At 45.9% G+C, this 26,552-nt stretch overlaps 1 long non-coding RNA gene across 1 annotated transcript in view; it reads right to left on the bottom strand.

The window, feature by feature from the left end:
* Positions 1 to 2,837: 2,837 nt before the first annotated feature.
* Positions 2,838 to 26,552, bottom strand: part of LOC147109626 (uncharacterized) — a 36,516-nt gene continuing 12,801 nt past the window's right edge. The window contains exons 2-3 of the long non-coding RNA XR_015080323.1: positions 22,543 to 22,633; positions 2,838 to 2,970 (exon numbers count right to left, since the gene is read on the bottom strand). This is a non-coding gene — a long non-coding RNA (uncharacterized LOC147109626). The remainder of the gene's footprint in view (positions 2,971 to 22,542; positions 22,634 to 26,552) is intronic.

Here is a 26,552-nt window from a genome sequence, read left to right as displayed (position 1 = left end):
CATTCGCCCAACACCTACAATTGGTGAACCCGAATACCTACAATTGGTGACCAACGACGTGAGGACGGGAGCTTATCAATACCTACATTGGTGACCCCGTTTTTCGTGAACGTTTTTCACGAAAGAAGCACGCATGGCAGCTACAGCCGTTCTCGCTCAGCTATCGCAACACTGGGAGCAACAATCGCCCTCGTGCTTTATTCTGGTAGAAGCCCCGTTCGCCCTGTACAACATCGATACAGCGCAGACCACGTACCTGGATACGGTCTCCGTTTTCGACAGCTCTACCGAATTTCGGAGCGTCAGCCTCTTCGACAACCCCACGGCAGAACAGTAAGTATAACACCCTCCCAGCGCGGGTGCAGCATGTTTTCGGGCTCACAGGATCGGAGCGCGCCCCGGCGGAGAGGCCACGAGGACTCAGTCCTCGCAAACCACCCCTCGCAACCCACGAGGCCTCACCCCTCGCAACCCATGAGGACTCGCCCCTCGCAACCCACGAGGACTCGCCCCTCGCAATCCACGAGGATTCGCTCCTCGCAACCCACGAGGACCCGCCCCTCGCAACCCACGAGGACCCACCCCTCGCAAACCATGAGGGCTCCTCTCTCACAAACCACGAGGATTCCTCCCTCGCAAATCACGAGGACCTGTCCCTCGCAAACCACGAAGATTCGCTCCTCACAAACCACGAGGACCCATCCCCCGCCGACGCCACACCAGCCCGTCAGCCTGCTGGTCTGTTTCTTCTACCATGCTTTTCGGCGCGAAGGCGAAGCGTTGCCGCCCTCCCGGCAGTTTTCCCGCTAAATCAACAACAACTAGAAGCATTGCCGCCCTCCTGGCAGTTTTCCCCCTAAATCAACAACAGCTAGAAGCGTTGCTGCCCTCTCTACAGTTTTCCCCTCAACAAAAGCAAACATCTACTGATGCTGCGACCATCGATGACGGGTCCAACGGGCATCCCGCGGCCGCGATCGGCCACGCGAACATTGCTGTCACCACTGATCACCGATCACCGCAGCATCGGGTTACTCTCGTCTGCGTTCCCGACTGCCGAAGAGTTCACTGATCAACGCAGCAACGGTTCGCTCTCTTCTATGTTACCGTAGTAGCACTACGGCACACACCGTTCCGTGCGTTCCTGACTGCCGAAGAGTTCACTCGCCTGTCGGCGAGTTCACCGACCTGCCTAGACCAACGCTCATTTCCTCCTGGATCGCCCGTTCGGCATTCCTACAGATTTCGCCAGACTGGGGACTTTGGTTTTTTTTCTCCAACATCGACAGAGCCATAGTCCACGCCTGCCCAGCTAGCAAGCCACCACGAGTCGGCCAGCATATTTTGACCTCGCCCGCCACGTCGAGACAGCACGACCACCCGCCTGACCATCAGCCGCCCATCGCCGTTACGGCACACCAGGTCCGATCATCCGCCTGACCAGCAGCTACCCATCGTCGTTACACCAACCCAATTACAACCGCCCGCCAGACCGCCAGCCACCCAGCAGTCTCGAGACTGCAGGAGTCGTTCGGACAGGCTCGTCAGACCACCTCACCTTTTGACGTCCGTTAAAGCGAATTCTGGGGGGGGGCATGTAGCGATGCCACAGAGTGTCCCTTACTTACCGGTCATAATTCCCTTTAACGATGTATAGATACAGTTTGCCTGTGCGGGGCGTTCCCCCTTTGGGAGCGCAGGCAAACGCGATGACGTCACGCCGCACATCACGTGACCGCCCCAAGCACGGGAAAACGCGATGACGTCATGACGCAACCCCCGGGACTGACCAGTCAGTCCTCGTGGCATCTCCGTCTGGTTAAGACCTGCTTAATGGCTCTCCTGTCTCGATCTCAGCCAGCTGTTGGAATTCGATTATTCTTGCATTAAAGAACTATTTGATTGTTCTCCTGGAGTCGACCTCAATTATTTGATAGGCATTCGTCCAACACCTACAATTGGTGAACCCGAATAACTTAAAAAAAAAACACACTATTGTAGGTAATGATATTTCAGCTTCTGCCATATTCCTAGGTTTATGTCCCCAATCTTTATTTTGCTCTCTGTAAAATGATTAAAAAGTAATGATAATCTGTGCTTTTTAGCTCCTGGTTTGATGTCTGTGAGAATTCTTCAATCTGATTGGCTACTCAGCCTGCTTGGTGACTTCATTGTTCCTGGACGGCAGAGATCCCCTATAGATGACGCCAGAATGAAATTGATGACTTAATGGTGGAAATCGACACCACAGAGCCCACTAAATCTTTGTGGGCAGCTTTCTTCGAGGTCAGCAGCGAGCGCCATCCCTTCATCGCTGGCCACAAAATCCGGGCCAATATGTTTAAGCGTACTCAAATGGCTTTATGCCAAGGTGATTCAGACCATATTTACACTTTTAAGGCTTAGATTTTGTGGTAAATCATTTGTATTCATTAACCATGCTTTGTTGTTTTTTTCTAGATGCAAATCTTAGAAACAGCTTTCAATATAATTTTTAAAAATAGGAAAAAGAGTGCGAAAGGAATGAGCAATGACAAAAAAGGAAGACTTTGGAAAGTACAAAAATTTTAAAAAGTGAAGTGATTGTCTTAGTTTTGTAGGTTTAATATTGATATTAGGCTATGCCCAACTTAATTAAGTTTATTTCAGTATGTGAGCTGAAAACTTTACACAAAAAGCTGGCATATAAAATCTAGAACTTTCTTTACTTTTTAGCTGCACATAAGTTATTAGACAATATTCAGGGAGGAGCAGCTTGGCAGCAGGTCCTTTCAGGTCTTACTTAAAAAATATATATTTTGAAATGGATACAGGGTTTAGTTCCACTCTTACCAGTATCTTCTCTGCTTTAGCTTCACTGATGCCCTTGATATTTAGCAGTTCTTTCTTTGGGGCATAGGCCACTGCCTCCACTGTATGGAAACCAGCCTCTTCCAGTTTTTTCACATCATTAGCACTGATCCCACATTGCTGAGAATAGAAGCAAAGTCAGTTCAATTTTATAGGGATAACAATCTTGCTTTAAAATCCATTCACTACAAGTTAAAGCTGAATTACAATTCACATAACAGCAACAACTTGCAGTTATGCAGCACTACTACATCCTGAAGTGCTTTAGGGATCAGAGAATAAAACAGGCACCAAACAGGATGAAAAATAGGTAAAATGGAACTAAGAGCAGGGCAAAAATACAACTGAGAAAAGTCTTTACAGTAATAGGTTTGTAAAAGCAGGGAAGGAGGAGATAAGGCAGAGAAACTTTGAAAGGGAGCTCCAGGGGGCAGGGGCATGGTGACTGCAAAAGCGGCTGCTATTGGTAGAGGGAAGAGTATAGGGAATGAGCAGCAGACTGTTGTTAGAAGTTAAGAGTGTAAAAAGGAGAGAAGGCAGAACAAAGTTATTGAGGTGGACTGGGTGAAGCTGTGGAGACATCTGATGGGGTGAATAAGGATTTAGAAATATATTCTCAGTACAGCCTGGTGGGGGTGATGGCAATGGAAGTGCAGGGAATTTGAGTGTGCAAGAACACAAGCTGTAATATTCTGAATAAACTGCAACTTGTGCAGGGTGAAAGCAGGGATACAAGGTAGGACAATACCTGAGCACTGAGCCACGAGGTAATGAAGGCATGGAGCAGGGACTCAGTAGCAGAAGGGGAGAGACAGGGCCAGAGATAGTAAGGTGGTGGTTTTGGTGAAAGAACAGATGTGAAGAATTAACTCAGCTTGGAATCAGTGACATCGCATGGCTGAACTACAGATTTTGTTCATCCCTGTTTGGCGTAAAAATAAAACAAAAAAGGTGACTCAACCATGGCTAACAAGAGAAATTAGGGATAGCATAAGATCCAAGGAGGACGACATATAATTTGGCCAGAAAAAGCAGTAAACCTGAGGCTTGGGAGCCGTTTAGGATTCAACAAAGGAGGACACAGGGATTAATTAAGAAGGGGAAAATTGAATATGAGAGTAAGCTTGCAGGGAACATAAAAACTGACAGTAAAAGCTTTTATAGATATGTGAAGAGAAAAAGATTGGTGAAGTTAAGCGTGGGTCCCTTGCAGTCAGAATCAGGGGAATTTATAATGAGGAACAAAGAAATGGCAGACCAAGTGAATACATATTTTGGTTCTGTCTTCACAAAGGAGGACACAAATAACCTCCCAGAGATGTCAGGGAACATGGGGTCTGATGAAAGGGAGGAACTGAAAGAAATCAGTATTTGTAGGGAAATGGTGTTAGGGAAATTGATGGGATTGAAGGCGGATAAATCCCCAGGGCCTGATAATCTACATCCTAGGGTACTTAAGGAAGTGGCCCTAGAAATAGTAGATGCATTGCTGATCATCTTCCAACATTCGATGGAATCTGGAACAGTACCCATGGATTGGAGGGTAGCTAATGTTACCCCACTATTCAAAAAAGGTGGTAGAGAGAAAACGGGGAATTACAGACCGGTAAGCCTGACATCGGTGGTGGGGAAAATGCTGTAGTCCATTATAAAAGATGTAATAGCAGAGCACTTGGAAAACAGTGACGGGATCGGACAAAGTCAACATGGATTTACAACGGGTAAATCGTGCTTGACTAATCTACTGGAATTTTTTGAGGATGTAACTGATAAAATAGATATGGGAGAACCAGTGGATGTGGTGTATTTGGACTTTCAGAAGGCTTTTGATAAGGTCCCGCATAAGAGATTAGCGTGGAAAGTTAAGGCACATGGGATTGGGGGCAAGGTATTGACTTGGATAGAGAACTGGTTGGCAGACAGAAAGCAAAGAGTTGGAATAAATGGGTCTTTTTCCGAGTGGCAGGCAGTGACTAGTGGGGTACCGCAAGGTTCGGTCCTTGGACCCCAGCTATTCACAATATATATTAATGATCTAGACAAGGGAACTAGATGTAATATCTCCAAGTTTGCAGACGACACAAAGCTGGGCGGGCGTGTGTGTTGTGAGGAGGATGCCGAGAAACTCCAGGATGATTTGGACAGGTTGGATGATTGGGCAAAAGCATGGCAGATGGATAAATGTGAGGTTATCCACTTTGGTGGCAAAAACAGGAAGGCAGATTATTATCTGAATGGCAATAGATTGGGAGAAGTGCAACGAGACCTGGGTGTCCTTGTGCACCAGTCGCTGAAGGTAAGCATGCAGGTGCAGCAGGCGGTTACGAAGGCAAATGGTATGTTGGCCTTCGTAGCGAGAGGGTTTGAGTACAGGAACAAGGATGTCTTGCTGCAGTTGTACAGGGCCTTGGTGAGACCACATCTTGAGTATTGTGTGCAGTTTTGGTCACCTTATCTGAGGAAGGATGTTCTTGCCATGGAAGGAGTGCAGCGAAGATTCACCAGGCTGATACCTGGGATGGCAGGAATGACGTATGAGGAGAGATTGTCTCGATTGGGCTTGTACTCGCTGGAGTTTAGAAGAATGAGAGGGGATCTCATTGAAACTTATAAAATTCTGACAGGACTGGACAGACTAGATGCAGGAATGATGTTCCCGATGGTCGGGGACTCCAGAACCAGGGGTCACAGTCTAAGGATAAGGGGTAGGCCATTTAGGACAGAAATAAGGAGGAATTTCTTCACCCAGAGAGTGGTGAACCTGTGGAATTCTCTAGCACAGAAGGCAGTAGAAGCCAATTCAGTAAATATATTCAAGAAGGAGTTGGATATATTTCTTAAGGCTAAAGGGATCCAGGGGTACGGGGAGAAAGCAGGGACCGGGTACTGAAATTGGATGATCAGCCATGATCTCATTGAATGGCGGAGCAGGCTCGAAGGGTCTACTCCTGCTCCTATCTTCTATGTTTCATCAGAACTTCATTGATTTTAAAGCACTTTGGGATGTTCCGAGGCTGTGAAAGGCACCATTATAAATGCAATGCATTTGTGTTTTTTCTTTTTAACTACAACCTCTGCTTCCTAGAGCGATTTTAGTCATTCGCTTTCCATGGCTCGAACAACCTTTTTATAATGGTATACTTAGGATGACACCCAATATTCCCACTGTGGTCAGACCAAGTTCTGTACAAATTCAGCATCATTTCTTGCTTTCACAATCATTACCCAGATGTGTAAAATCCAGAATCACATTTGCCTTTACAACCTTTTCCAGCTACACTTTAAAAGGTATGTGCAATTTCACTTTAGTTCTCTCTGTTCCTCCACTTTTAAAGTGTCTTAAACCTCTGGACCATGACTCGATTTGTGAGCACCAGTCATCATTTTCCAGACTACGACTGATCTTATCTTTTAGGAACATAGAAACAGGCCATTCAACATCTTGAGCTGTTATGCCATTCTATTCGATCACAGCTGATCTGTATCTCAATTCCATTTACCCAGCCTTTCCCCATAATCCCTCAATACCCTTATCTAATTAAAAAATCTAGCAATCTCAGACTTGAAAATTTCAATTGACTCAGCCTTTTGGACAGAGTTCCAGATTTCCACTACCTCAGAGATCTTACTGATTCACTAAACTAACTGTCCCTCTAATTCTACTCCCACCCCTGCTTTGCCCAGTCCCTATCCACCTACATCTGTGACCCCTCAGCTGCTTTTATGATTTTACTAATTGTTTCCTTTTCACCATGGACGTACATTCATCAGCATGGTCTCCCTCGACTTCTTCCTTGAAAAGCAGTGCAACCAGTCTCCACCCACGACCACTTGGCTCAACTTGACTTTAATAACTTCAGCCACTGAACAATATCGCTTTCAATTCCACTCACTTCCACCACATAAAAGTTGTTGAACCGCATGTGTTCCAGCTATGACCTTTGTACAGATCATCAAAAAGACCCTCTTCCAATCCAAATCCTATCGGATGATGTTTCTTCTCACCCAGTTTCCTGCAGAGTGCATTCTTTTCTTCATCAGATCTGCAGGGATGACTCCACTTTCCAGACCCGTGTTTCTAAAATATTGCCCTTTTCCCTCAGCCAAGGTTTCTACATCACAAAAGTAAAGTGAGCAGTCCTCTAGAAAGCAGAGTGTCGGCAGGGCCCTTAACTGGGTCCATTCCATTTCCCAAGCCTCTGCCCTCACACCCTTTCCTGCCTCTCACAATCATTCCTCTTTTTTTCTAATTCTTTCATGGGATGTGGGCATTGCTGGCATGGCCAGCATTTATTGCCCATCCCTAATTGCCCTCGAGAGGGTGGTGGTGAGCCGCCTTCTTGAACCGCTGTAGTCGCTGTACTGAAGGTACTCCCAAAGTGCTATTAGGGAGGGAATTCCAGGATTTTGACCCAGCGACGAAGGAACGGTGATACATTTCCAAGTCCGGATGGTGTGTGACTTGGAGGTGGTGGTGTTCCCATGCACCTGCTGCCCTTATCCTTCTAGGTGGTAGAGGTCGCGGTTTGAGAGATTCTGTCGAAGAAGCCTTGGCGAGTTGCTGCAGTGCATCTTGTTGATGGCACACACTGTAGCCAGTGTGCCAGTGGTGGAGGGAGTGAATGTTTAAGGTGGTGGATGGGGTGCCCATCAAGCAGGCTGCTTTGTCCTGGATGGTGTCGAGCTTCTTGAGTGCTGTTGGAGCTGCACTTGCCCAGGCAAGTGGAGAGTATTCCATCACACTCCTTACTTGTGCCTTGATGGTGGTGGAAAGGCTTTGGGGAGTCAGGAGGGGAGACACTCGCCGCAGAATACCCAACCTCTGACCTGCTTTTGCAGCCTCAGTATTTATGTGGTTGGTCCAGTTAAGTTTCTGGTCAATGGTGACCCCCAGGATGTTGATGGTGGAGGATTCAGCAATGGTAATCCCATTGAATGTCATGGGGAGGTGGTTAGACTCTCTCTTGTTGGAGATAGTTATTGCCTGGCACTTGTGTGCCGTGAATGTTAGGCCACTTATCAGCCCATGCCGGAATGTTGTCCAGGTCTTGCTGCATGTAGGCGGGCTGCTTCATTATCTGAGGAGTTGCAAGTGGAACTGAGCACTCTGCAATCATCAGCAAACATCGCCACTTCTGACCTTATGGTGGAGGGAAGGTCATTGATGAAGCAGCTGAAGATAGTTGGGCCTAGGACACTGCCCTGGGAAATGCCTGCAGCAATGTCCTGGGGCTGAGACGATTGACCTCCAACAACCACAACCATCTTCCTTTGTGTTAGGTATGACTCCAGGCAGTGGAGAGTTCCCCCCACGATTCCAATTGACTTCAATTTTACTGGGGCTCCATGATGCCACACTCAGTCAAATGCTGCCTTGATGTCAAGGGCAGTCACTCTCACCTCACCTCTGGAATTCAGCTCTTTTGTCCATGTTTACACTAAGGCTGGTGAGGTCTGGAGTCGTGTGGTCCTGGCATAACCCAAACTGAGCACTGGTGAGCAGGTTATTGGCGAGTAAGTGCCGCTTGACAGCATTGTCGATGACACCTTCCATCACTTTGCTGATGATTGAGAGCAGACAGATGGGGCGGTAATTGGCCAGATTGGATTTGTCCTACTTTCTGTGGACAGGACATACGTAAAGAAAGACTTTCATTTTTATAGCCTTTCACAACCACCGGACGTCTCAAAGCCCTTTACAGCCAAATGAAGTATTTTTGAAGTAGTGTAGTCACTGTTGTAATGTGGGAAACGCGGCAGCCAATTTGCGCTCAGCAAGCTCCCACAAACAGTAATGTGATAATGACTAGATAAACGGTTTTTGTTATGTTGATTGAGGGATAAATATTGGCTAGGGCACTGGGGATAACTCCCCTGCTCTTCTTCGAAATAGTGCAATGGGATCTTTTACGTCCACCTGAGAAAGCAGGCGGGGCCTCGGTTTAACGTCTCATCCGAAAGACGGCACCTCCGACAGTGCAGCACTCCCTCAGCTCTGCACTGGAGTATCAACCAAGATTTGTGTGCTCAAGTCCCTGGAATGGGAATTGAACCCAGAACATTTTGACTCAGACGAGTGTGCTACCAACTGAGCCACAGCTGACACATGGGCAATTTTCCACATTGTCAGATAGATGCCAGAGTTGCAGCTGTACTGGAGTACAGGTCTTCAGCATGACAGCCAGGATGTTGTCAGGTGCTAAAGGAAGGAAAGCTGGATGCAAGTGTGGTGAACAATGAGGTGATTGTGTTTGGTAGTCTGCATCCAATGCACTCAAGCCATTTCTTGATATCATGTGGAGTGAATCGAATTGTCTGAAGACTGGCTTCTGTGATGGTGGGGACCTTAGGAGTAGGCCGAGATGGATCATCCACTCAACACTGCTGGCTGAAGATGGTTGCGAATGCTTCAGCCTTGTCTTCTGCACTCACATGCTGGGCTCCGTCATTATTGAGGATGGGGATGTTCGTGGAGCCTCCTTCTCCCGTTAGCTGCTCAACTGTCCACCACCATGCACGACTGGATGTGGCAGGACTGCAGAGCTTTAATCTGATCCGTTGGTTGAGAGATTGCTTAACTCTGTCTATAGCATGCTGTTTAGCATGTAGTCCTGTGTTGTAGCTTCACCAGGTTGGCACTTCATTTCTAAGTACGCCTGGTGCTGCTCCAGGCATGCTCTTCTACACTCCTCATTGAACCAGGGTTGGTCCCCTGGCTTGATGGTAATGTTCCACCTTAATGCCTTTAAATTCACCAGATCATTTCCCATCAGTTCCAACATGCCCCTACCAAACACAATCTTCTTCACCTCATTGTTCACCACACTTACATCCAGCTTTCCTTCCTTTAGCACCTTCCTGCGCAACTTGGGAAGAAGCAATCCAGGCCCTGCAATTACCTAGTCACAGACCTTTTATTGGCCCCCTCTCACACCACTACCTAGAGACCTAAATATTTCTTCCATGTAAAACAATTTATGTGTATATCTTTAAATCTAGTATAGTGTATCACCGTGATGTCTCCTCTACATTAGTAAGACCAAACACAGATCAGGTGAACCACTGTGCTGAACACCTCCGTTCTGTCTGCAAGTGTAACCCTGACCACCCAATGGCTCACCACTTGAACTTGCCATTTCATTCCCACTCTAAACTGTTTGGTCTCCTACACTGATTCAGCCAGATTCAACTTAAGTTCCTGAAACATTACCTAATTTTTCCAGCATACTCTACACCGCAACAGCCTGAACATTGACTTTAGTAGCTTCAGACCTTAGCTATATATTTTCTTCACAGCAGGGGTGATTTTGAAGGTATTGGGGATCTGCACCCCTGGTGTTTCCTTGATTTTCTCTTCTCATGACTGTGCCACCAGCATTTTTAGTTTTCATTTCAGATCTACATTTGCAGTTTTTTTTCTCCACTATCTTGCTTCCCCCATTTTCTAGCCCTTTTATTTGTGTGGGCCTCTGCCATGCCTTTTCACCCTCTTAAGTTGAGGGAATTAATTCCAGAGCTTGGGGCCTAAGCAGCTGGAGGCACAACAGTCAATGGTGGGGCAATGAAAATCAGGGATGTGCAAAAGGCCAGAACTGGAGGAGTACAGAGACCTGAGGGTTGTAGGGCTGGAGGAGGTTATAGAGATAGGGAGGGGCAAGGCCACAGAGGGATATGAACACAAGGATGAGAATTTTAAAATCGAGGCATTGCCAGACTGAGAGCCAATGTAGGTCAGTGACCACAGGGGTGATGGGTGAACAGACTTGGTGCGAGTTAGGATACAGGCAGCAGAGTTTTGGATGAGCTCAAGTTTACGGAGGGTGCAAGATGAGAGACCGGCCAGAAGAGCATTGGAATAGTCGAATCTAGAGGTAAAAAGGGCATGAATGAGGATTTCAGCAGCAGATAAGCTAAGGCGGGACAGAGATGGGCAATGTTAGGCAGTCTAGCTGGAGAGGATTTGGGGTCGGAAGCTCAGCTCAGGATTAAATAGGATGCCAAGGTTGCGAACAGTCTGGTTCAGCCTCAGACAGTGGCCAGGTAAAGGGATGAGTCAGTGGCTTGGGAATGGAGTTTATGGCAGGGACCAAAGACAATGGCTTCAGATTTCCTAAAATTTCATTAGAAGAAATTTCTGCTCATCCAATCCTCGATGTGGGACAAGCAGCATGACAAATCAGAGGCAATGGAGGGGTCAAGAGAGGTGGTGGCGGTGAGCTAGAACTGGGTGTTGTCAGCGTACATGTGGAACCTGACTTTGGGGTGCTCAGGGGTAGGGTGCTGATGAGAAATGGGAGGGGGCCAAGGATAGATCCTTGGTAGACTCCAGAGATAACAGTGCAGGAGATTCTCTGGCTATGATTGGATAGATAGGAATGGAACCAGGCAAGGGCAGTCCCACCCTATTGGACAACAGAGGAGAGACATTGGATGGAATGGTGTGGTCAATCATGTCAAAGGCTGCAATCAGGTCGAGAAGGATGAGGACTGATAGCTCATCACTATCTGTCACATAGGATGTAATTTGTGACTTTGATAAGGGCCGGTTCAGTGTTGGGGCAGGGGCAGAAACCTAATTGGAGGGGTTCAAACATGGAGTTTAACTTGCCATTTAAGCTACACTTCCTTTCACTTTGTCCTCCCCCCCTCAAAAATGTATAATTTCACATTTCTCTACATCTGTCACCTACTTGCCTCCTCCACTAAACAATGTCCGTCTGCATTTTGTTTCTGCTGCTATACTTGCTAATTTGACATCAGTAAACTTCAATATCGTTCCTCATGTCTATATCCAAGTCATTTATATTGATGAAAAACCAAGAGGTCCCAGCAGATTCCTGAGCCACACCACTAACCATATTCCATCAATCCATAAAGATCCATTTACCCCTGCTACTTGCTCTCTGTCCCATAGCTATCTCTTTCCTCTAGGCATATCACATTTCCCTGTAATACCACATGCCTTAATAACAAATCTCTTCTGTGATACCTTATTATATAACGATCACAATGAGATTTTGTTGACCATTTTTCCATAGAAAGGATTTGGGAAAGTTCATTTTAAATTTGGGGTTTAGCCGTATATTCAGAAGTTTCTTTTAAAAAAGCAGAGATGAAAGGTGGTTAATATGCTAATGCACTAGACATTGAAGTTGATTTCCTTAAAAATAAGCGATTCATTAGCCCCTCAGTAAACATCTCACCCCTATCATGTTGGGAAGTCTCTGGTCCTGGGCACTCAGCGTTTAGGAGCCTGCCAGACTTTCCCTTCTGGCTGTGAATACGGAGATAAAAAAGAAACCGAAACACTCACTAAGAGTCAGGTCCAACAAAGGCTGCAAACTCAGTAAAATTTCAAACAGAAGACTAAGTGGACAAGTTTTGGCGAGGCTCAGAAGGAGAATGAAGGAGGGTTATTTTGTTTAAGTCAAGCAAGACAACTGACATGGGGAAGTGTACTCTGTTCCTTATTTTGTATTATATAAGATGAGCTATACCGATTGAATTGAGTCCAATCATAACTGTTGGTCTCTGTGTTCTTTGCCGTTTGCAAAATAAAGCAACTTAACTATTTGTAGCTGGCCTAATCCTACTCGATGTTCTCTTAGTCTGCCTTCAAAAAAGGATTGGGGAGGCAGGTGAGGCATGTGTGAAAGATAAGAATATCTGGTTCCTATCACAAGGGGACACGTCTGTCACGCTCTGGGTAGTCATCAGTAGGTACTGGGCAGCGAGAGTCTACAATAGCACAAAGGGTGTGGGATCAACATACGGGAGCAAGTTACATCACTGAACCCAAGAAGGTATCTACAGCAAACCTGAATTTGTAACAATACATTAATGTTGTGCAATGCACTATTTGGCACCATAAATAAAAGTTGTTGTTGTATAGTGCTGTACACTTCAGTGCTACACCATTTACTTTTTATTCACCTGTTTAATGTAAATAAAACTAGTTAATGGTCCAAAGTTGACCCTTGGCCTGGGTCTCAGGTGGAGGCATGTGATTCTTTACAGGAGCCTGGGTCTTGCTGTCATTTGTAACCAGCTGATTCTACAGATGTGTTAAGACCTTATCTTAAGATACATTAAACCTTCTACTGCAAAGTACTCTGGAGAAGACAGGATTTACAGTCCATACAAGTTGGCACTCTAACCCCAACGTGATTTTAAAATTCCAGTAACTTTAATGTTCTTTTTACAATAGTTCCAATGTAAAACGTCAAATTCCTAGCAGTCAGGAAGTCAGCCCATTATCCTGCAGGTGGATCAGCTTAACTTTATGCTGTCAACAGCACTCCTGCAACCGCAGCTTGAATGAGCAGCACAAAAGACCAGTTCACAGCACACTGTTTAAGCACATCAGGAATGCAACCAAAAATACCCACCCAAAAAAATGGGGTAGAAAATTCTAGCATAGGATTTAGGGACAATTTACAGCAGACAGTAGACGTGCCCATAATGAACAGGAACCATGCTCTGTATAGTTACCATGTAATTTAAGTAATTATTCTCATAAAAAGGGCATTTCCAAGCAGTGAATTCCTACCAATTTTGTTCCCATTCGAACGGCATATTTTATTCATTTATATTTATTTGACTGCTGTTTGTGCTTCTTCCCAAATTTCAAGAATTGGTTTGTCCAACCATTCTCTCGGTACCCCTAACGTTAATTTATGCCTAGCCTAACAAACCATCAAAAATAGGATTTCGGGGGAGACGAAGAAAAAATGTTGCAAAACACCAATCCAGCATTAAAAAAAAGCCGCCCCTTCAGTATTTCTTTCAAAAGTCTTAAAGAATTATGACTGATAATCTTCATTAACCCGCTCCCCAATCAATTTGTTGATTCAGCAAGCACTGATGATTATCTTTGAAGAAACTGGCTTGGAAGACGAACTGAGCTCAATCGTTGACTGATATACAACGGATTTGATAGGCTGAACAGAATTTTCTCTGTCCATGCTTTATGTTCTTCTATTGCCGCAGGTAAGGGATACGATTTTTAGTTGTTAATTTACATACATACATATAATTTATTTATTATATTTATATAAACTCTTATGTCTTAATGACTCAAAAGCACAACATGAATTATTTTTGAAGTCATAACTTATTAGGACAAACTGTTCTGAGCCAGCAATTTCTCAGCCATAAGATCAGCTCATTTGTTATCTCCAAGATAGTCCCTACAATGCAATGATCAGCATTTAAAGCCTTTAGCAAATACAAGCAGCACATCACTTAATTGAACAAGCTGAAATACATCAACATAGAATAAAAATTACCAAGAACGTGGGGTCAATGGGAGCTTACCACATGAAGGGGCCCGAGACAGTGGTTGGGAGGGGGGATGTAGGGAAAATGCTAGAATCTATCATTAAGGACATGGTAACAGGGCACTTAGAAAATCGTAACACGATTAAGCAGAGTCAACACAGTTTTATGAAAGGGAAATCATGTTTGACTAATGGAGTTTTTTTGAGGGTGTAACTAGCAGGGTAGATAAGGGTGAACAAGTGGATGTATTATATTTGGATTTTCAAAAGGTATTTGATAAGGTGCCACATCAGAGGTTGTTACACAAGATTAGGGCTAATGGGTTTGGGGGTCATATATTAACTTGGATTGAGGATTGGTTAATGGACAGAAAACAGAGTAGGAATAAACGGGTCATTTTCAGGTTGGCAGGTTGTAATTAGAGGGGTGTCGCAAGGATCAGTGCTTTGCCCTCAGCTATTTACAATTTATATGACTTAGATGAGGGGACAAAGTGCAATGTAACCAAATTTGCTGATGATACAAATCTAGCTGGGAAAGTAATCTGTGAGAAGGATACAAAGAGACTGCAAAGGAATAGAGACAGATTAAGTGAGTGGGCAAGAAGGTGGCAGATGAAGTATAATGTGGGGAAAAGTGAAATTATCCACTTTGGTAGGAATAGAAAAGCAGATTTTTTTTGTAAAAGGTGAGAGACTATTTAATGTTGGTATACAGAGGGATTTGGGTGTCTTTTTGTCTGAATCACAGAAAGTTAACATGCACATACAGATAGCAATTGGGAAGGCAAATGGTATGTTAGCCACCGTCTTCTGTCCCCACCACAAACTCCGTCCCCTAGCCACCGACTCCATCACTCTCCCTTGTAACGGTCTGAAGCTGAACCGGACTGTTCGCAATCTTGATATTATATCTGATCCAGAGATGAGCTTCCAATCACATATCTGTGCAATCACTAAGAACACCTATGGATGGTCCAGAGACCATCACCCCAGCTAGCTCACAGACTAGTCAAGCAACAGCCTGGCACAGTCATACTCACAGAATCATGCCTTTCAGCCAATGTCCATCCCTGGGTATGTCCTGTCCCACCGATGGGACAGACCGACCAGACATGGCAGCACAGTGGTAAACAGTCCGGGGGCAGGGAGGGGGTGAGGGTAGGGAGGAGTAGCCCTGGCAGTTCTCAACAATGACTCCAGACCCCATGAAGTCTCATGGCTTCAGGTCAGCATGGGCAAAGAAATTTCCTGCTGATTAACACCTACTGCCCTCCCTCAGCTGACGAATCAGTACTCCTCTGTGTTGAACACCACTTGGAAGAAGCACTGAGGGTAGCAAGAACAGAAAAGTTACTCTGGGTGCGGCACATAAATGTCCATCACCAAGAGTGGCTCAGTAGCACCAATACTGACAGAGTTGGCCAAGTCCTGAAGGACACAGCTGCTAGACTGGGCCTGCGGCACATGGTGAGAAAACCAACAAAAGGGGAAAAACCTATTTGACCTCGACCTGACCAACATACCTGTCACAGAGGCATCTGTCCATGACAGTATTGGTAGCAGTGATCACCGTACAGTACTTGGAGACGAAGTCCCGTCTTCACACTAAGGACACCCTCCATTGTGTTGTGTGGCACTACCACCATGCTAAATGGGATAGATTCAGAACAGATTCCACCACAATCTGCAACCTCATGACCCGGCATATCCCTCACTCTACCATTACCATCAAGCCAGGGGACCAACCCTGATTTAATAAGGAGTGTAGAAGGGCATGCCAGGAGCAGCACCAGACGTACCTAAAAAATGAGGTGCCAACCTGGGGAAGCTACAACACAGGACTGCATGCATGCTAAACAGCAGGAGCAGCATGCTATGGAGAGAGCTAAGCGATCCCACAACCAACAGATCAGATCAAAGCTCTACAGTCCTGCCACATCCAGTCGTTTGAATGGTGGACAATTAAACAACTAACGGGAGGAGTTAGGCTCCATGAGCATCCCCATCCTTAATGATGTCAGAGCCCAGCACGCGCGAGTGCAAAAGACAAGGCTGATGCGTTTGCAACCATCTTCAGCCAGAAATGCCAAGTGGATGATCCATATCGGCCTCCTCCTGAGATCTCCACCATCACAGAAGCCAGTCTTCAGCCAATTCAATTCACTCCACGTGAAATCAAGAAATGGCTGAGTGCACTGGATACAGCAAAGTCTATGGGCTCCGACAACATCCCGGCTGTCGTGCTAAAGACTTGTGCTCCAGAACTAGCTGCATCTCTAGCCAAGCTGTTCTAGTACAGCTACAACACTGGCATCTACCAGACAATGTGGAAGACAGCCCAGGTATGTCCTGTCCACAAAAAGCAGAACAAATCCAATCCGGTCAATTACCACCCATCAGTCTACTCTCAATCATCAGCAAAGTGATGGAAGGTGTCATAGATAGTGCTATCAAACGGCACTTACTTACCGATAACCAACTCATCGATGCTCAGTTTGGGTTCCTCCAGGACTACGCGGCTCCAGACTTCATTTCAGCCTTGGTCCAAACATGAACAAAAGAGCTGAATTCCAGAGGTAAGGGGCGAGTGACTGCCCTTGACATCAAGGCAGCATTTGACCAAGTGTGACATCAAAGAGCCCTAGTAAAATTGAAGTCAACTGGAATCAGGGAGGAAAACTCTCCACTGGCTGGAGTCATACCTCACACAAAGGAAGGTGGTTGTTGGAGGTCAATCATCTCAGCCCCAGGACATTGCTGCAGGAGTTAATCAGGGCACTGTCTTAGGCCCAACCATCTTCAGCTGTTTCATCAATGACCTTCCCTCCATCATAAGGTCAGAAGTGGGGATGTTCGCTGATGATTGCAGTGTTCAGTTCCATTCGCAACTCCTCAGAAAATGAAACAGTCCATGCCCGCATGCAATACGACCTGGACGACATTCAGGCTTGAGCTGATAAGTGGCAAGTAAAATTCACGCCATGCAGGTACCAGGTAATGAATATCTCCAACAAGAGAGAATATAACCACCGCCTCCCCATGACATTCAATGGCATTACCATCGCCGAATCCCCCACCAACAACAACCTGGGCGTCACCACTGACCAGAAACTTAACTGGACCAGCCACATAAATACTGTGGCAACAAGAGCAGGTCAGAGGCTGGGTATCCTGCAGCGAGTGTCTCACCTCCTGACTCCCCAAAGCCTTTCCACCATCTACAAGGCACAAGTCAGGAGCGTGATGGAATACTCTCCACTTGCCTGGATGAGTACAGCTCCAACAACACTCAAGAAGCTCGACCCCATCCATCACCTTAAACATTCACTCCCTCCATAACCAGCGCACCGTGGCTGCAGTGTGTACCATCTACAAGATGCGCTGCAGCAACTCGCCACCTAGAAGTACAAGGGCAGCAAGCGAATGGGAACACCATCACCTCCAAGTTCCCCTCCAAGTCACAAACCATCCTGACTTGGAAATATATCACCGTTACTTCATAGTCACTCGGTCAAAATCCTAGAACTCCCTCCCTAACAGCACTGTGGGAGTACCTTCACCACACGGACGGCAGACGTTCAAGAATACGGCTCACCACCACCTTCTCAAGGGCAATTAGCGATTGCCAATAAATGCTGGCCTTGCCGGCGACGCCCACATCCCAGGAACAATTTTTTTTAAAAGCTAAAGAAGGGGCAGCCATTAGAGATGAGTCAAAGGTAGGTTTATTGAGAATTGGCTGATGATGGCACTTTTCAAAATGGAAAGGGCTTTGCCTGAGCAAAGGGAGCCATTAACAATATCAGCCACAATAAGTTTTCACTGGGTAGGGGAGGTTTTTACAGGATGGGGGAGGTTGAGTGATCAAGAAAGCTGGAAGTGGGTCTCATAAAAAAGTGTGTGGTGACAGCAAGGGGGAAATGGGAGAGAAACTACAGAGTGACGGGGAACAAGGCTGGAATGGGCAGGAATAGGTTGGCAGAAGCAGTTGAAAAATGATTTCAATCACTAAAACAATGAACTCCACGGCCCCTTCGCACCTGGTATTGCAGATAAAGATGGGGAGGGCAGGAGAAAATGGCTTTGAGGAGGCAGTTAAACTTAGAGAGAAGAAGCCTTGAGTTGAACTTGCCATCCAGTATGGTCCTAAAGTGGTAGGTGGATTTGATTGAAGAGAGTGATGCACAATAATGCTCGATATGGTCAAGCCAAATTTGGCAATGGACGCCTCGACCAGTTGTGCACCAGTTACATTTGAAGTTGCGACTGCCTGATGCAGCAGCAAAGATGGGGACTGTACTGGAGCATAAGAGACTGACTGATTTGTTGAAACAGGGGCTTTAAAGCTGCAAGTGAAGGAACAATTTACCACAATGACATCAGCAGAAATGCCATGACAGATGGGGGTCATGTGAAGAGAGAGATGGAGGTTTGAGAGTGAATTTCTCAAATTCCTATTACCAGTACTTCAATGTTGGGTAACACAGCTCAAGATGCTGGCTCCAAAACTTGCAAAGGTAAAATGCAAGTTCAAGTTGAACAGCTGAATGCTTTGCCACATTAAGTAGATACAGTAAGAACATATCACATACCCATTACACATTACCAAAATCTTAATGAGAATACTGACTGAAGAATTGGAACTGATCCACCTCAGGGGAAGAACCAAAAAACAATCAAAAAAGGCCCAACCAATTAGAGAACTACAAGAGAAATGCAACTGATGTATATGGGATTAAAAAAATAGGGTCAAATGTGAGCTCCTTCTAACAATCTCAAGATTATTACAAAAAAAACTTACCTCCAAACTGTTGTGTATGTAACCTGTTCCACCTTAAGAGAGCTTAAGCCTGTTCCACCTTAAGAGATGTACTACTTTCTCGGGCTGCTGTAGACGTAATACCGGGGGTGAACACACCGGTATATAAGCACTGTGCAGTAATCTTGTATTCAGTATAGTCCCTACCTCCAACCAGTAAAGACCTGTTTGAGTTATACGTTTAAGTCTTTGTGTTAATTGTTCAATACAATACACATACTTAACACTGGCGACGAGTCAGGTTCTTACCCTGCGGCAGTTATTCCACGGCGGTTGAAGAGAGGTTTCAAACCTCACCACTCACCACCCCACTGGAAGCGACAGGCATTAGGACCCTGAAGCCTCCATCAGCTTGTGAACCGGAGTAGAAGACAGGACTGGGGAAGAGAGAGGTACAGGGCGATAGCGATCGGCAGATAAGGGCCGGGCCGCTTTGAAGTGAGGGGCGCAGCCGGGCCATCGATCGCAAGCACTGATAAGGGCCGCACTCGGGCTGAAAGGCGCAGCGTCGGCAGACACTGAAGGCGCGAGAGCCGCGGTGAAAAGCGCGGGCCATCGATCGCGGCGGAGATAAGGGCCGCACTCGGGGCTGAAGGGAGACGGCGTCGGGGGACGGGTGAAGACCGCCAAGCGCGGGAAAACCGCCATTTTGTGGGCGGAGGACGACGGCAAGAGCAGGAAGCCACCATCTTGGACAGCAGTAAAAAAAAAATCTGAGAAATTGCAAATCTGATAAAATACTACAATGCCTAAACACGGGAATATTAGCAACTTTGATAGTGACATCGAAGATTGGGCCATATATGTTGAACGAGTTAAAAATTATTGTAAGGCCAATAAAATTCGTGAGGCTGATAAAGCACTAACATTATTAAATTTAATGGGTGCGAAGACATACGGGCAATTGAAACACCTGTTATCACCAGATGAACCGGCGGATAAGACGTTCGATGAGATTGTTACTGTCCTGAAAGATCATCTAAACCCCACGCCGCTGATGCTAGCGGAACGATTTAAATTTTACGACAGAAGGCAGCTACAGCATGAAAGCAATGCTGAATATTTGCTGGAATTGCGTAAATTAGCGAAATATTGCCAGTTTCGAACGGGCCTGACAGATGCACTACGAGACAAATTTGTGTGTGGTTTATTTAAACAGGATACACAAAAGCGACTGCTCGAGGAGAATGAGCTGACGCTTGAGAAGGCGGTCACTATGGCAGCAGCACACGAAGCCGCAGCGAGAGGCACGGCAGTAATGCAGCTACGGTCACCGGAGCTCAGTGCATACAAATTGGGTGTGAGTTCTGTTAAATGTTATCGTTGTGGAAAGACAACGCATGATCAGAACCAGTGTTGGTTTAAAAACCAAGAATGCAGAACATGTGGTAAGCTTGGACATATAGCTAGAGTATGCAGGTCAGGGAAGAAGACCAGCAACAAGAAGTCACCGCAAGGGAAATACGCAAAGGTACACAAGGTGGCCAAACAGGAGTCCGATTCAGACGCTAGCAGTAATGAACTGGCTGGCTTAAGCAGTATTGAACTGTCTAGCTTAAGGGTACTCAACGTTGGTAAGGGTGCAGACCTCCAGACAATTTGGGTTACTCTTCAGATAGAAGGAGTCCAAGTAAAAATGGAATTGGACACTGGATCGGCATTGTCGGTCATGAATAAGAAAGATTACAGAAGGTTATTCCAACATATTCCCCTACAGGATACGGAGATTATATTGACAACCTACACGGGGCAGAGAGTGTACCCCATCGGGACAATAAAGGTTGCAGTGGCCAACAAGGGCGAAGGAAGTCAAATAATGGACTTATATGTGCTACCGGAGGGAGGTCCACCACTACTAGGCCGGGAGTGGTTTAGAAACATAAATATGGACTGGCATTCGCTAAAAGCCATAAAGAGTGAGAACTCGGTGCAGATAATCAGCCCAGACTCTAGAACTGATGATGGTAAGACCAACCCATGTGCAAAAGACAAAGTTTCAGCACAGAATTCCACTGAGCAACAACAACATAGTTTAACAGAGAATTCTGAGTCTGTCAAGTCTACTGATATGCACATTTTTGAGGGCCATTGGGCTCGAACTCAACTCCATTTCAAACTACAACAGCAATTAGAACAAATGATTCGCCGTTTTGAGCAAGAGATGAATGAAATAAAAAAGTTCTTTGTTACAGAGTGGGAGAATCTGGAAAGGCAACAGAAGCAACTGATGGAGAAAATGGAGCAGGAGCACACCAACCATCTGCGCGAGGAGGCCGAACGAATCAAAGCTGATTCAGGTTCTGAAGGTGCGTGCCATAATCTGGTGTCAGAAGAGTTAACGGTCAGCCAACTCCTTCATATGCTGAGGGACAAGACTCTGAAATGGGAAAAACTTGAACACGAGCTGCGATCTTCAAAGGGAAGGGGTTCGGAGCTCTCAAAAGTCATTGAGATGGCTGATGTGACGACACAGACTGAAACGACTGCAACAGAGCAGCCATTGGATGCCAAAAGTACGCTGACTCACGTCAATGTAGAACAACAGACCGCTGAAACAGCTGCTCCGGTAGAGGGATTGCATAGTCCGACCAATCAATCTCCAAAGGAAGTTGAAGTATTAAAATCACAAATGAGGTCACTAGTAAACGACTTGCTGAAAGCCCAGAAAAAGCTGGATGCAGAGGTACACATGAAGAAGTCTCTTCAGGAAAGATGTCTGGATTTGGAACAAGAGCTGGCTAACGTCCAGCTGGGTATGGAGGAAATAGACGACCCTCTCACTGGTCTAGCTCAGGACGACACCGAATATTACTATGACCTGGTGGACGACACCGAATATTACTATGACCTGGTGGACGACACCGAATATTACGATGTCCTGTCCTGCCCAGCTTGTAACTTCGACTCCCAAAGTGCAGAAATCATGGAGGAGCACCAAAAGTCTACGGAACATCGGGAGAAGATGGCTCTACGACGGAAACAGGAGGAAGAGAAGGAGGAACTGCGCATGCAGCTGGCAGCTGTGGCAGCTGACAATGGAGCCCAGAGAGTCTCCAAGAAGCAGAAAAGGAAAAGTAAAAACAGAAGATGACCCATCTGAACCATTATCACCTCTACCAGATCACACACGTGGTCCCTCCGAACGGAGCCAAATCAGTTCGGAAGTTCAAGCTGTTAAATCCATGAAAGGACTATTGAATGAGTAACGTGAACCGACTACACCACAGAGATTGAATCTGTGAACTGTTTTCCGCAGAGACTGAATCTGTGATATGTTACGTTAAACATGAAGTTATATATGTATATATGTTATTACGTTATGTTAAATGGGGGGATGACTATAAAGCTAAGAAGGGAGGAGTGTTGTGTATGTAACCTGTTCCACCTTAAGAGAGCTTAAGCCTGTTCCACCTTAAGAGATGTACTACTTTCTCGGGCTGCTGTAGACGTAATACCGGGGGTGAACACACCGGTATATAAGCACTGTGCAGTAATCTTGTATTCAGTATAGTCCCTACCTCCAACCAGTAAAGACCTGTTTGAGTTATACGTTTAAGTCTTTGTGTTAATTGTTCAATACAATACACATACTTAACACAAACGAGATATAGCTTGTGGCCCAAAGCTTTCCTCTTCCACGGCAGCATTCTCCTCAGTTCGTGGTTGCATTGCCATTTTGGAACTGCAAGTACAGAAACTGAAAATTAAATAAAATTATAACTGACAAAGGATTATGGAGACAGCACCAACATTTCAGCAGTTCTGTCAGGTCAAAATGTTTCCACAAACCATGCCCTGTACCAAATTAAGTTTTCTTTAAACACAAAACAGATCGATACAAAAAAGACAGAACAGTGGGAGTATATTATAAGCAATCTCAATTAAAATGAGTTATTAATGTAGACATACCACTACCAGACCTACCCAAAATAAATAATGCACTTTGGACTTCATTAGTAATTTCACTGCACCTCATCATAGGATGGTTACAGCACAGAAGGAGGCCATTCGGCCCGTCGAGCCCGTGCAGGCTCTCTGCAAGAGCACTTCAGCTAGTCCCACTCCCCCGCCCTTTCCCCGTAGCCCAGCAAAAATTTTCCTTGAGGTACTTATCCAATTCCCTTTTGAAAGCCATGATGATTGTGTCTGCCTCCACCACCCTTTCAGGCAGTGCATTCCAGATCATAACCACTCGCTGCGGAAAAAAGGTTTTCCTTCATGTCGCCTTTGGTTCTTTTGCCAATCACCTTAAATCTGTGTCCTCTGGTTCTCGACCCTTCCACCAATGGGAACAGTTTCTCTCTATCTACTCTGTCCAGACACCTCATGATTTTGAATACCTCTATCAAATCTCCTCTCAACCGTCGCTGCTCTAAGGAGAACATCCCCAGCTTCTCTAGTCTATCCACGTAACTGAAGTCCCTCATCCCTGGAACCATTCTCGTAAATCTTTTCTGCACCCTCTCTAAGGTCTTCACATCCTTCCTAAAGTGTGGTGCCCAGAATTGGACACAATACTCCAGTTGAAGCCAAACCAGCGTTTTATAAAGGTTCATCATAACTTCCTTGCTTTTGTACTCTATGTCTCTATTTATGAAGGCCAGTATCCTTTATGCCATGATATAAGATAGTTAGGAAGGAATCAAAACCCTAAGAGGCTCACTGGAAATTAAAAATGAGAATGTGGAGATTATAAAAATGCGAAATCATCACTTCCTGTAAGTCCTCACAGGGAGGTCACTAACCAGACAGTGTCCAACTTGAAACACATGCTGTGTGTGCTTTAAAACTTCGATATTAGCAACGCACAATCATAGAAATTTACAGCAGAGAATGAGGCCATTCGGTCCTTCGTGTTTGTGCCAGCCAAAAAAAGAGCTATCCAGCCTAATCCCACTTTCCAGCTCTTGGTCCGTAGCCTTCTAGGATCTGGCACTTCAAGCGCATATCCAAGTACTTTTTAAATGCGATGAGGGTTTCTGCCTCTACCACCCTTTCAGGCAGTGAGTTCCAGACCCCCACCACCCTCTGGGTGAAAACATTCTCAACAACCCTCTAATCCTTCTACCAATTACTTTAAATGTATGCATCCTGGTTATTGGCCTCTCTAAGGGAAATAGGTCCTTCCAAATCACTTTATCTAGGCCCCTCATAATTTTATACACCTCAATTAAATCTCCCCTTAGCCTCCTCTGTTCCAAAGAAGAAAACCTCAGCCTACCCAATCTTTCCTCATAGCTAAAATTCTCAAGTCCTGGCAACATCCTCATGAATCTCTTCTGTACCCTCTCTAGTACAATCACATCTTTCCTGTAATGTGATGACCAGAACTGTACGCAATACTCTAATCTGTGGTCTAACCAGTATTTTATACAGTTCAAGCATAACCTCCCTGCTCTTATATTCTATGCCTCAGCTAATAAAGGAAAGTATCCCGTATGCCTTCTTAACCACCTTATCTACCTATCCTGCTACCTTCAGGGATCTGTGGGCATGCACTCCAAGGTCCCTCTGTTCCTCTATACTTCAGTATCCTACCATTTATTGTGTATTCCCTTGTCTTGTTAGCCCTCCCCAAATGCATTACCTCGCACTTTTCCGGACTGAATTCCATTTGCCACTTTTCTGCCCATCTGACCAGTCCATTGATATCTTCCTGCAGTCCACAGCTTTTTCCCTCACTATCAACCACACAGCCAATTTTTGTATCATCTGCAAACTTCTTAATCATGCCCCCTACATTGAAGTCTAAATCATTGATATATACCACAAAAAGCAAGAGTCCTAGTACCGAGCCCTGTGGAACCCCACTGGAAACAGTTCCAGTCATAAAAACACCTGTCAACCCTTGGCTTCCTGCTACTGAGCCAATTTTGATTCCAACTTGCCATTTTCCCTTGGATCCCATGAGCTTTTACTTTTCTGACCAGTGCCATGTGGTACCTTGTCAAAAGCCTTGCTAAAATCCATGTAGACTACATCAAACGCGCTACCCTCATCGACCATCCTTGTTACTCCTCAAAAAATTCAATCATGCTGACTGTCCTTGATTAATCTCTGCCTTTCTAGATGACGATTAATGCTGTCCCTCAGAATTTTTTCCAATAATTTGCCCACCACCGAGGTTAGGCTGATTGGCCTGTAATTACTTGGTCTATCCCTGATGTGCCTTCAATAACCACAAAACTAGAAGTTATAGGCTTAAACAAGTTGGCTTTTAATCACTAAGATCAGAGCTACATCTCAACACACCGACTGGCTCACAGGAATGAGTCATACAGATCCGGGGATCTTTATGTAAGAGAAGTCAGGGGCGGAGCCAAGACCTGGAACCTTCCAGGTTAGTCAGGAAAGAGGAAGTGAAACTATACACAGTGTGGGGGAGGGTAATATACATGAGTACAGGAAATACAGGATCAAGACAAACAGATTTCATTACATTCACCCCTTCTTTAGATTTAGTCCATCGGGGTGATGTTTCTTAAAAGTTGGTATAAGTGAGTCTGTCAGGAGGTTTTGCGGTTCTCAGTGATCGGCGCAAAGCCGGTTGGGGTGCCTCTAGGGGAGTGGATTCTGGTTCCTCCGCTGTCCGGGCCTCCGCAGTGTCTTCCAGGTTATCTGCAGTGTCCTCCAGGTTAAAGTTGGGTATTGATACCTCTGGGCATCCTGTCTCTTTTTGGTGTAGGTCTTCCTCGGGTAGTCTCTCATCGTTCTCTCCGCTCCCCGAGGGAGCGAGGTCTTTTATGGAAACAGTGTCCTCTCGCCCGTCAGAGTATTCGATATAGGCGTACTGAGGGTTTGCATGGAGGAGCTGTACCTTTTCCACAAGGGGGTCCGTTTTATGGCCTCTCACGTGCTTCCGCAATAGTACTGTCCCCGGAGACGTCAGCCACGCGGGTAGAGATATGCCTGAGGTGGATTTCCAGGGGAAAACGAACATCTTTTCGTGAGGGGTAGCGTTAGTGGCTGTACATAACAGAGACATTATGGAGTGGAGCACGTCTGGGAGGACTTCCTGCCAGCGGGAGGTCGGAAGGCCTTTTGACTTTAAGGCTAATGTGACAGCCTTCCAAACAGTAGCATTCTCCCTTTCCACTTGCCCATTACCCCGGGGGTTGTAGCTAGTGGTTCTGCTAGTGGCTATCCCCTTTGAGAGCAAGAACTGGCGCAGTTCGTCACTCATAAATGACGTCCCCCTATCGCTGTGTATGTAGTTCGGCATGCCAAACATGCAGAATAGATTACCGAGACACTTGATGACCGTGGCACTGGTCATGTCTGGGCAGGGAATGGCGAAGGGGAAGCGGGAATATTCATCGATGATATTGAGGAAGTATACGTTACGGTCGGCAGAGGGAAGGGGTCCCTTGAAGTCCAGACTTAGGCGCTCGAATGGCCGTGTGGCTTTGATAAGGTGTGCACGGTCAGGCCTGTAGAAACGAGGCTTGCATTCCGCACAGATGCGGCAGGCTCTGGTCATTGCCCTGACCTCCTCGATGGAGTGGGGCAGATTGCGGGACTTTATAAAATGGTATAGTCGGGTGACCCCTGGGTGACAGAGGTCGTTGTGGAGACCCTGTAGTTTGTCCGTATGAATGCTG

This window comes from Somniosus microcephalus, chromosome 12 (assembly GCF_052327205.1).
Source record: "Somniosus microcephalus isolate GS21.2 chromosome 12, FLI_Smic_1.0, whole genome shotgun sequence".
Lineage (NCBI taxonomy): Eukaryota > Metazoa > Chordata > Chondrichthyes > Squaliformes > Somniosidae > Somniosus > Somniosus microcephalus.
This window is presented reverse-complemented; position numbering and strand designations above follow the sequence as displayed.